The following is an 8,473-nucleotide window of genomic DNA, read 5'->3' on the forward strand; positions in this document are numbered from 1 at the left end:
GTTTTGTGGAAAATCTTGACCTTTTCTTCCCTCCCTGCCTGTTTAACATGAGACTTGTGTTATTCTCTGCAGTGATACTACAAGCTGGAGCAGTCAAAACTGCTCTTATAATTCTGGTTTTGCTTTGCAAACACATGTTGTGCTTCAGAATGAAGGGGTGCATTCAGTGTTTTAGGAGAGCCATGTTTGGAACTTCTACAGGAGAAATCCACTGAAAGTGGCAATTTCTTTTACATTATAAATCTAACTCAAACCAGTGTATTGAGTTGCAGTTTTATTTGCAAAACCACAGGTTGTTAAAATTCACAAATCAAACTCAACATTATTATCTCGGGGGCCCGAGGATAAATGGTATTGCTAGAAAAAGGGATTGTAGTCAGTCACAACCCAAATTTCAAATAAAATGGTAGTTCATTCACACTGCCTATCTCATATCAGTTCAAAGGAGTCGCTATATTTTTAGTATTAAATGTTCTTTTCCTAATGCCTTCCATAATGGAAGCAAAAATTCTGGAATAAAAAAAAAGTCTGGTGTTCGCACGAAGTACATTCAGTGCCTGCATTAATGCTTTTAGCCTAAAATATGTAGTAGTAGTACTACAGTAGTAATCTGTTTATTAGTTGGTAGAAAACACTTTTTGGATTGGATTTGCTTTCACGTTACTGCTTATTGAAATAGACACTTTCAGATTAAGTTAGTTATTATAGCTAACATGTTTAAAAAAGAAAAAAAAAGTCACACAACTTCAGGTACATGTGCTTGCAATTGTTACTATCTAATAAAGAGCACTCATGGTCTGTTTCCATGCCTCCCCAGCCCATAAATCACAAAATTTCAGGATCCTAACTTCTGCCTTCTCACCTTAATTGTTCTCTTTATTTTTACAGATAACTGTTCAACCTTTAGACTTCAGTGTGAACAGGCTTTGGCACCACACAAATGAAAAATACAAGTGGTAAGCTCAATATTTAGAAACAGAAAATCGGATTTCTATTTTCATATTTCTACAGTGAGAGAGACAATAGAATCTATTTCACTATCTTGTTACAAAACCAAACTTCCAGCACACAGGGTAGCTATTTCTTAAGGGGCTGTTTTTCAGTTTTGCCAAAGAAAGCATTCAGCAACTGCATGGGGAAAAAAAAAAAAAAAAAATCAAGTATTAAACAATGGCCAACACTTTACTTACAGCTTATGGATGAGTCTATATAATAAAATCACAGAATCACTAAGGTTGGAAAAGACCTGCAAGATCATCAAGTCCAACCATTAAAAAAAAAAAAAAAAAACAAACAAACAAACACCAAAACCACCCACAAACCACAAAATACACCACAACCCACACCAAAAAAACCCACCCACACCACACAGCACCATGCCCATCAAGCCACATCCCACAATGCCACATCCACACGCTCCTTGAATACCTCCAGGGAGGGTGACTCTACCACCTCCCTGGGCAGCCTGTTCCAATGTTTCACTACTCTCTCAGTAAAGAACTTTTTCCTAATATCCAACCTGAACCTCCCCTGGCGCCACTTGAGGCCATTTCCTCTAGTCCTGTCACTAGTCACTTGGGAGAAGAGACCAACACCCACCTCTCTGCAACCTATACTTCTGCACTGTTGAACCCAAAATAATTGCATAAAATCTCCAGGGCTCAAGACTCATCTCAGAAACCTCTAAGAAATACATCCTAGAACTCTTACCACCAGCAAAGGGTGGAATACAACCCTTCTGCAATCTCGTCTCCGAATTGCTCATTTCTGGCAACAGGTACCACAGATATATATATATTTTAAATAAATTTCTGGTTTTGAATGACACTAAAAAGCGCAAGTTTACATTCTGCAGTGAGATGCCCTGATAGTTAAATCTATGAAAGAAACACTTCTGTACTTAGGGAACATTTTTAATCATTAATTTTAACATTTCATCAACATGAACAGAATTTGCTGCCTTGTGACAGAGTACTTCAAATCTGACGTATTGAAAACATTTCTAGAGAATTTCTTTCATGTTCCCTGCTTTTATGGAAACCTTTCAAAAGTTCTTCTTGATTTCAAATAGACAGAGGTTCCAAAATTTGGTAACTCTAACGACTACAGATCTCATCGGTGGTGGTGGGGTCTTTTGTTTTATACAAAAGCTGCTCAACTACCTAATGATTCTATAGGCAGTGCTGACACCATAATTCTTAAAAATCTCTTACCTTCTAGTAAATCGCTTAATTAATGAGAACTTACTGAAGCTGATTGACATACCATGGAAAACTTTCACAGAATCACTAAGGTTGGAAAAGACCTGTAAGATCATCAAGTCCAACCATAAAAAAAAAAACAAAAAACCAAACACACACCACACACCCACCAAAAAAAAAAAAAAAAATCAAAACCACCCACAAACCACAAAACACACCACAATCCACACCAAAAACAACCCACCCACACCACACAGCACCATGCCCATCAAGCCACAATGGAGTAATTTGCCAAATATTTCCATCTTTGTCTGAAGGATACTTTTCTTTCGTTAAATACAGTTTTTAAATAAAGTTTTCCCTAATGCTGAAGAGAGCTAGTTGTACTTCTGTAAAGAGCTGGCTGCGACAAATGACTGGACGAAGCAGTAATCTAAAAGATGACTTGGATAAATACTTAATTAAATAAAAAAGATATCAAGTACTATAGATTATAAAAGCAGAAAATTGGTCTGACTTCCTCTGTATTTCAGACCACATAATTCTGTTGAAGAGTTACATAAACCTCTTTTAAAGCACTCCCTGTTTAGTAGGAGAACATGCAACTTGGAACTGCAAGTAAGGAGAGGCGTGTTTGGAAATTTAAATTAGCTCCTATGTACCCTAAGGTTGTGTGTACTCCCTTACCAGTTGCACCGGGGAGGAAACATGGGCCTCACATCTCAATCACCCGGAACTAGGACAAGTTAGAACAGGCTGACCACACCCACACTGCCCAGTGCTTGGCCTCTGTGCTCTCTAAGGCCCCTGCAGCCATGAAACTTTCCTTGACTTTTTGGTTTTGGTTCAAAACAATGGTGACTACCAGAATGGTGCATTTACAGCATGATACAGAGAGCCTCATGACAGCATGTGTGACATTTCAGTGCACAACTGAGCAGTGAGCAACTAGCAGGTATACCATCAAAGAACTCTCCTGGGTGGAAGAGGCAGATTAGCGTTGGATATATCCATATTGTCTGGGCAGAGTTCATAACGAACTAACCTTAAAAACAGGTTTATGTTTTCCTCTAGGACTAGCTGGGGTTCACTCTAGAAGGCAGTATGGAAGTGCACTCATGCTTGCAGTGTGGAAAACTGCCCTACAGCAAAGCAGGGAGGCGAGAAAGACTTTGCCTTCTGTTCTGCCACTGGAGGCACCTTCCTTAACTTGCTGTACCATCTCTTTCATTTCTGCAGATCCCTGCAGTGTTTCCTCTGATTCCCTGTCCTCCTCCTGTTCTGCTGTCCTCCTCCTGTTCTGCTGAGCTCCTTTACCAGCAAGGAAGCTTGTGATAGTGATTTTTCCAAATATAGCTACTTGAAAATATTAAATGAATGCAAATCAATCATTTGTGCATACACAGAGGGAGGAATCTGGTTTTGATCAACTGAAGCTTTTTTCAGAATGTTAAGTCTTGAGACACTTCTGCTGACTTCATAAAATAATTAAAGCTTATGGTGAGGGATTTTTATTGTTTGGGGTTTTTCTATTAGCTGTATCAAATAGTAAGGAAAAGCACCATTAAGATTTCAACATATCCAATTGTGCATGCTCTCCTAACAACTAACCCAAACTGTTAAATTTCTTGTCAACAGCAGGCAATGATTTACATGGATGACCCTGACTTGCTGCACCTGTAAGTCTTTAAACAGCTACACTTTCAGCTGCAACAGCTTCCAGAAGTAAGTAATCAATCTTGAACATGTTGTTTCACAAAAATAACTAGGTGATTTTAAGGCTGTGTTTTCCCCATAGTGAAAATACCAGGCTACTGCCAAATCAAGCTAGCTGTCATTCCCATCTGCCTTCCTGAAACCAGTGGGATGCACAACTGAAGTCTGCAAGTAAATCAGTTTGCATCCCTTTCAGTTGGGGAACTGCGCTAAATCAGAAGGCCCAATGGCACTAGGAGGAAGGATTCCCAGAACATAAGCCTGAAAACATACTGTTACCAGGCAGATCAGTGGTGATGATTTGGCTGCGTAATCCACACTGACATCCCTCTAGTGCGTAAAATACCAGACTAGTACCAGCGTCGGCACACTTTGCTCCTGCTGCTCTCGCTCCCTGCTGAGCAGCTGAGGCTCAGGCTGAACTCCCACCTCCTTAAGAGGGCAGTGGCACTCTGAATTCATTCTTCTTCAATTTACTCCAACACAGAGTGAAGTAAAATCCATGTGCGGTTTCACCATGTATAGAACTACACTACATGTCCCTCTGACACAGCCTTGGGCAGATAAATGGTGTTACACAAACTGTATTGTCCTCAGCAGAGTGTGAATCAGTTGTACCTTGGAGGCACAGTTCTTATCTTCCTTCTAGGTCACAGAGTAGCCGTGGCTGGCGCAGACATCTAGTCTGACTGTGCTGGTCTCTTCTTCTGTGTGCTGCCTCTCACCAGGGGATAAGGCCAAGGCTCTTCCATTCCTGCTGTCTCAGGCAGATGGACCCATTTACTGTTATTCTGCACATTCAAGAAAGAAAAAGGCAAATTAATATGATATAAAGATGGAAAAGCAAGGAGAAGAAAGTTTGCTGAGTGATCTTAAGAAAACTGGTTGCTGTGCTGTCCACTCTCTTCCTTCTCTGCAGCACCGCTAGGAATGGGTACTTCCCTCTTAGATCATAGAATCGTTTAGGTTGGAAAAGACCTTTAAGATCAAGTCCAACCGTTAACCTAACACTGCTAAATCCACCATTAAACCATGTCCCTAAGTGCTTCATCCACACATCTTTTAAATACCTCCAGGGGTGGTGACTCCACCACCTCCCTGGACAGTCTGTTCCAATGTCTGACAAGCCCTTCAGTGACAAAATGTGTGGTTTATCTTGAAGGATGCTGCAGGAGGTTGTCATCCTGGAGAAATACTAGTCACTGTGCGGCTGGTTATGAGTCAGGTTTTTTCACGTTTGGAATGAGCAAGGGAAGCCAATTTCTATTCCTGACTCTGGCACTGACCCACTGTTTGACTCCTCAGCTCATTTTTCTGTGTTCCCAAACTACAAAAACAGAAGTTCCTACCCATTCTCTCTCTTAACAGTATCAGCTCTTGGTAGGTAGTAGTTACTGCAATCATATTCTCAATTTGAAATGTTGCTAATAGTATGAAAAACAAGGTATGAAACATATAGCACTGCATTATGGGTCAAATACAGCTTTAATTGAAATATTTTGTTGTAATTTGCTTTGCTTGGCTTTTCTTTCATATGTAAGAAGAAATTGAAATTGAAACAATTCACCAGAATCAAAGCAATGAATACAGCATAACTTTAAATCCTGATTAGATTTCCTTTTATGGAGGATGTGTGTGAGGAAGGAAACACATAAATCACACTAACTGGTTAACACATTTGAGGCACTGTATACTAAATCAGTGAGGCCTCATTTACTTCTAGTCTTAATTCCAGCAACCCCCCAAGGACCAAATAAATGTAAAACCTGACTTTGCTACAGTAACTTATTCTACTTGTTGCCAAGTCTTACAACAGAGTGTAAGTGTGATTCCAGATTTCCCATTACCAATACTGAAAGAGAAAAGTAATTATATACATTAAGAATGAAAATTTCCTGGGCTTCAGAAACATTCTCACGAGTAACTCTTACAACTGAAGGAGGAGCTTAAATATAACTTTATGTATAGCAAGGGCAGTATATCAAAGCCATTTTAAAAATAAAATAATATTGATAAAAGCCTACCACCAGATTGAACCAGGGGTTGGGACATCCCAAGTGAAATCAACGCATTAATAAAAGGCATTGCTGACTAAGAGAAATTCATCTAAAGAAAAAAGGGTACAGACAAGAAATCTGTGATCGTTTCCACACCATGGGATTTTTTATTTTTTCTGGTCAGATGAATTTGAATTTGAATAGGTGACCTATTTTAACCCTTCACCACATCGATAACATTAACTAACAAATATAATGAGATCTTGTTTTCAAAGCCATGCTCACTGCCTGATACTAGAATATTTTATTTTACAATAGTAATAGTTTTACAGTAAAGACTAGGATATTAGCATACAGCTACTTTAATTTACAGAAGAAGCTTAAAAGGATGCTAGCACATTTGACAGGGCTTTTGGGACATGACCCTACATCTACAACAGTGCTCTGACCAAGGACAGCATACTGTGTGATTGAAAAAAAAGCCTCAAAGCACAGAACCCGTATCTGTTACCACAGAAACAAAATGCTAGCAAGTTGAAGGTGTTTTGTAAGAAGTCATAATTTTTGTTTACTGTATCTGTTAAATTATTTAGGAAACCTCTGCATAATTTATTTCTTTCAACAAGATATTTCCATGCCTTGACGTTATTATTTTTTGCAAAACAACCTGTATTCAAAGCTAAAATTTAAGAATGTGTAGCTTTAAATATGAGCGTGTGGATTTTGGGGTTTTGTTTGTTTTTTTTCTTTTTAAAGAAAAACTTCTAGTAATTTTTGTATAGGTAATTTTGTAGAAACCAATACTAAGTAGTAGCAATACTTAGAGCAGATAGTGTTGCTTGTTTTTCAGAAGGGCTTTTTCATAACCTAATAGTTGTTATTGTAACTACTTACCTTTTAAAATCTGATGTGGTAGCTCTCAAGGCTTCAGAGTTCTTCGTGACAGACAGCAGAGAGCATACAAAATTTCCCTAAATCCATTTCTACATTTTTTTATAGGTAGCATTAATGTTCCGGTATTAGACACAGGCATCAGTCCCAGAATCAAACTGCTTACCAGTCCTGCCCTGGTCCTGAACTCAGGTGAATATAGTTTTTCTCCTTCCCTGATTACATCACAGAAGACCACACAAATACTTTAAAATAGAACATATTCCTTGTTACCTCCAGTTAAAGATGGTAATATGTTCTTCATCATAAATCAGTTGACTGCTTTACCGCATAGCCAACAATTAGATTTGGTTATAACTCACCACCGGTTTACCTAGAATGAAATGAAAGTCTCATTAAGCTGCAAGATGAAGGCAACTAGCCAGCTTCTGAGCAGATCTAATTTCAGATTTCTTCGAAGTTCAATCCTTAATGTTCTCTCCACAGGAGTAAACTGTCGTCCCTCGTAAAGACACTGTTCTCCTTCATAACTCCTGTATTAAGTGACCTTTCCATCCCTATTACCTGCTACTGATCCAGGGATCAGAGTTTAAAACTGAATTCTACTTATTGGAGTAAAGTGCAGCCCTTATTCCTGGTTCTCTTTTGGGTATCACTATCACGCACACAAATACTCCCTGAGCCAGTTCTGAGTGCTAATTCAGCTGAAACTGAACATAGCAAAAACTGTTTTAACTTCAGCCATGCAGAGCAGCACCAAAGCACACAGGAGCAGACTGGGACGGTAGGGCAGGACAACAGCAGCCTGGATTTAGATCAGCTTAACCTGTAACAGGATTATATCCTAGAGTGAAAAGGCACAACGAACTGGTAGGACTTAAAAGAGGATGACACTTACTGTGTGCAATTCTGGGAATGACTTTACCATGCCCCCTTTTCTTTTCTGCATGAAGGGGCCTCTCATCTCTCTGTCACTTCTTTGTCAGGGCTTGGGAATTAGTGCCTTATTGAGAAGCCAGTCAGTGCCAATCAGCTGAATCAGCAAGCCCCACCTAGTTCAGGTGCAGGGCACCACTCCCTGTGTCTTAACGTTAATGCGCAGACAAACAACAGCCTGCGATTGTGGGCTAGAGCCTGACCCTCCTTTCTCCATCCTTTAGTCAATATAGTGCCATCTTTTTATCTAATAACCTAGGTCTCCATATCCTCCAGCCCTGCCTAGATGACCTCACTGACAGACATGCTCAGGAAACACTTCCCCTGTTCAGATTACTTTGACATAGTACCTGACTGACAAGAGATCCTCTGAGCTATTTGGATCAATCAAGACAGGAATATTTTTGGTTGTGGTTGGACTTGAAACTTTCTAGAGAACTTTGTCCAAAGAAGTCAAGTGAAGAAATGTAGCTGAAATGTAAGCACACCCAAGTTAGGCAGCAGCTGGGAGAGGGGAAGGCTGAAGATCACAGTTTTGAACAAGCTACGTGTATAGGTCCCAATTTAAACTCAATTCTGATTTGAATCTGGCCTGAGCACTTTAGCTGATATCCCTATGTTTGAGCCAGCAAGTATCAGAAGACATGGGATTCAACACAAGTTCATATAATTTCAGCTCAGGTTCATGTCTTTCTGACACACCACCAACTGCACACACTAGGAAAGATGACC

Source organism: Gavia stellata, chromosome 25 (genome assembly GCF_030936135.1).
Source record: "Gavia stellata isolate bGavSte3 chromosome 25, bGavSte3.hap2, whole genome shotgun sequence".
Lineage (NCBI taxonomy): Eukaryota > Metazoa > Chordata > Aves > Gaviiformes > Gaviidae > Gavia > Gavia stellata.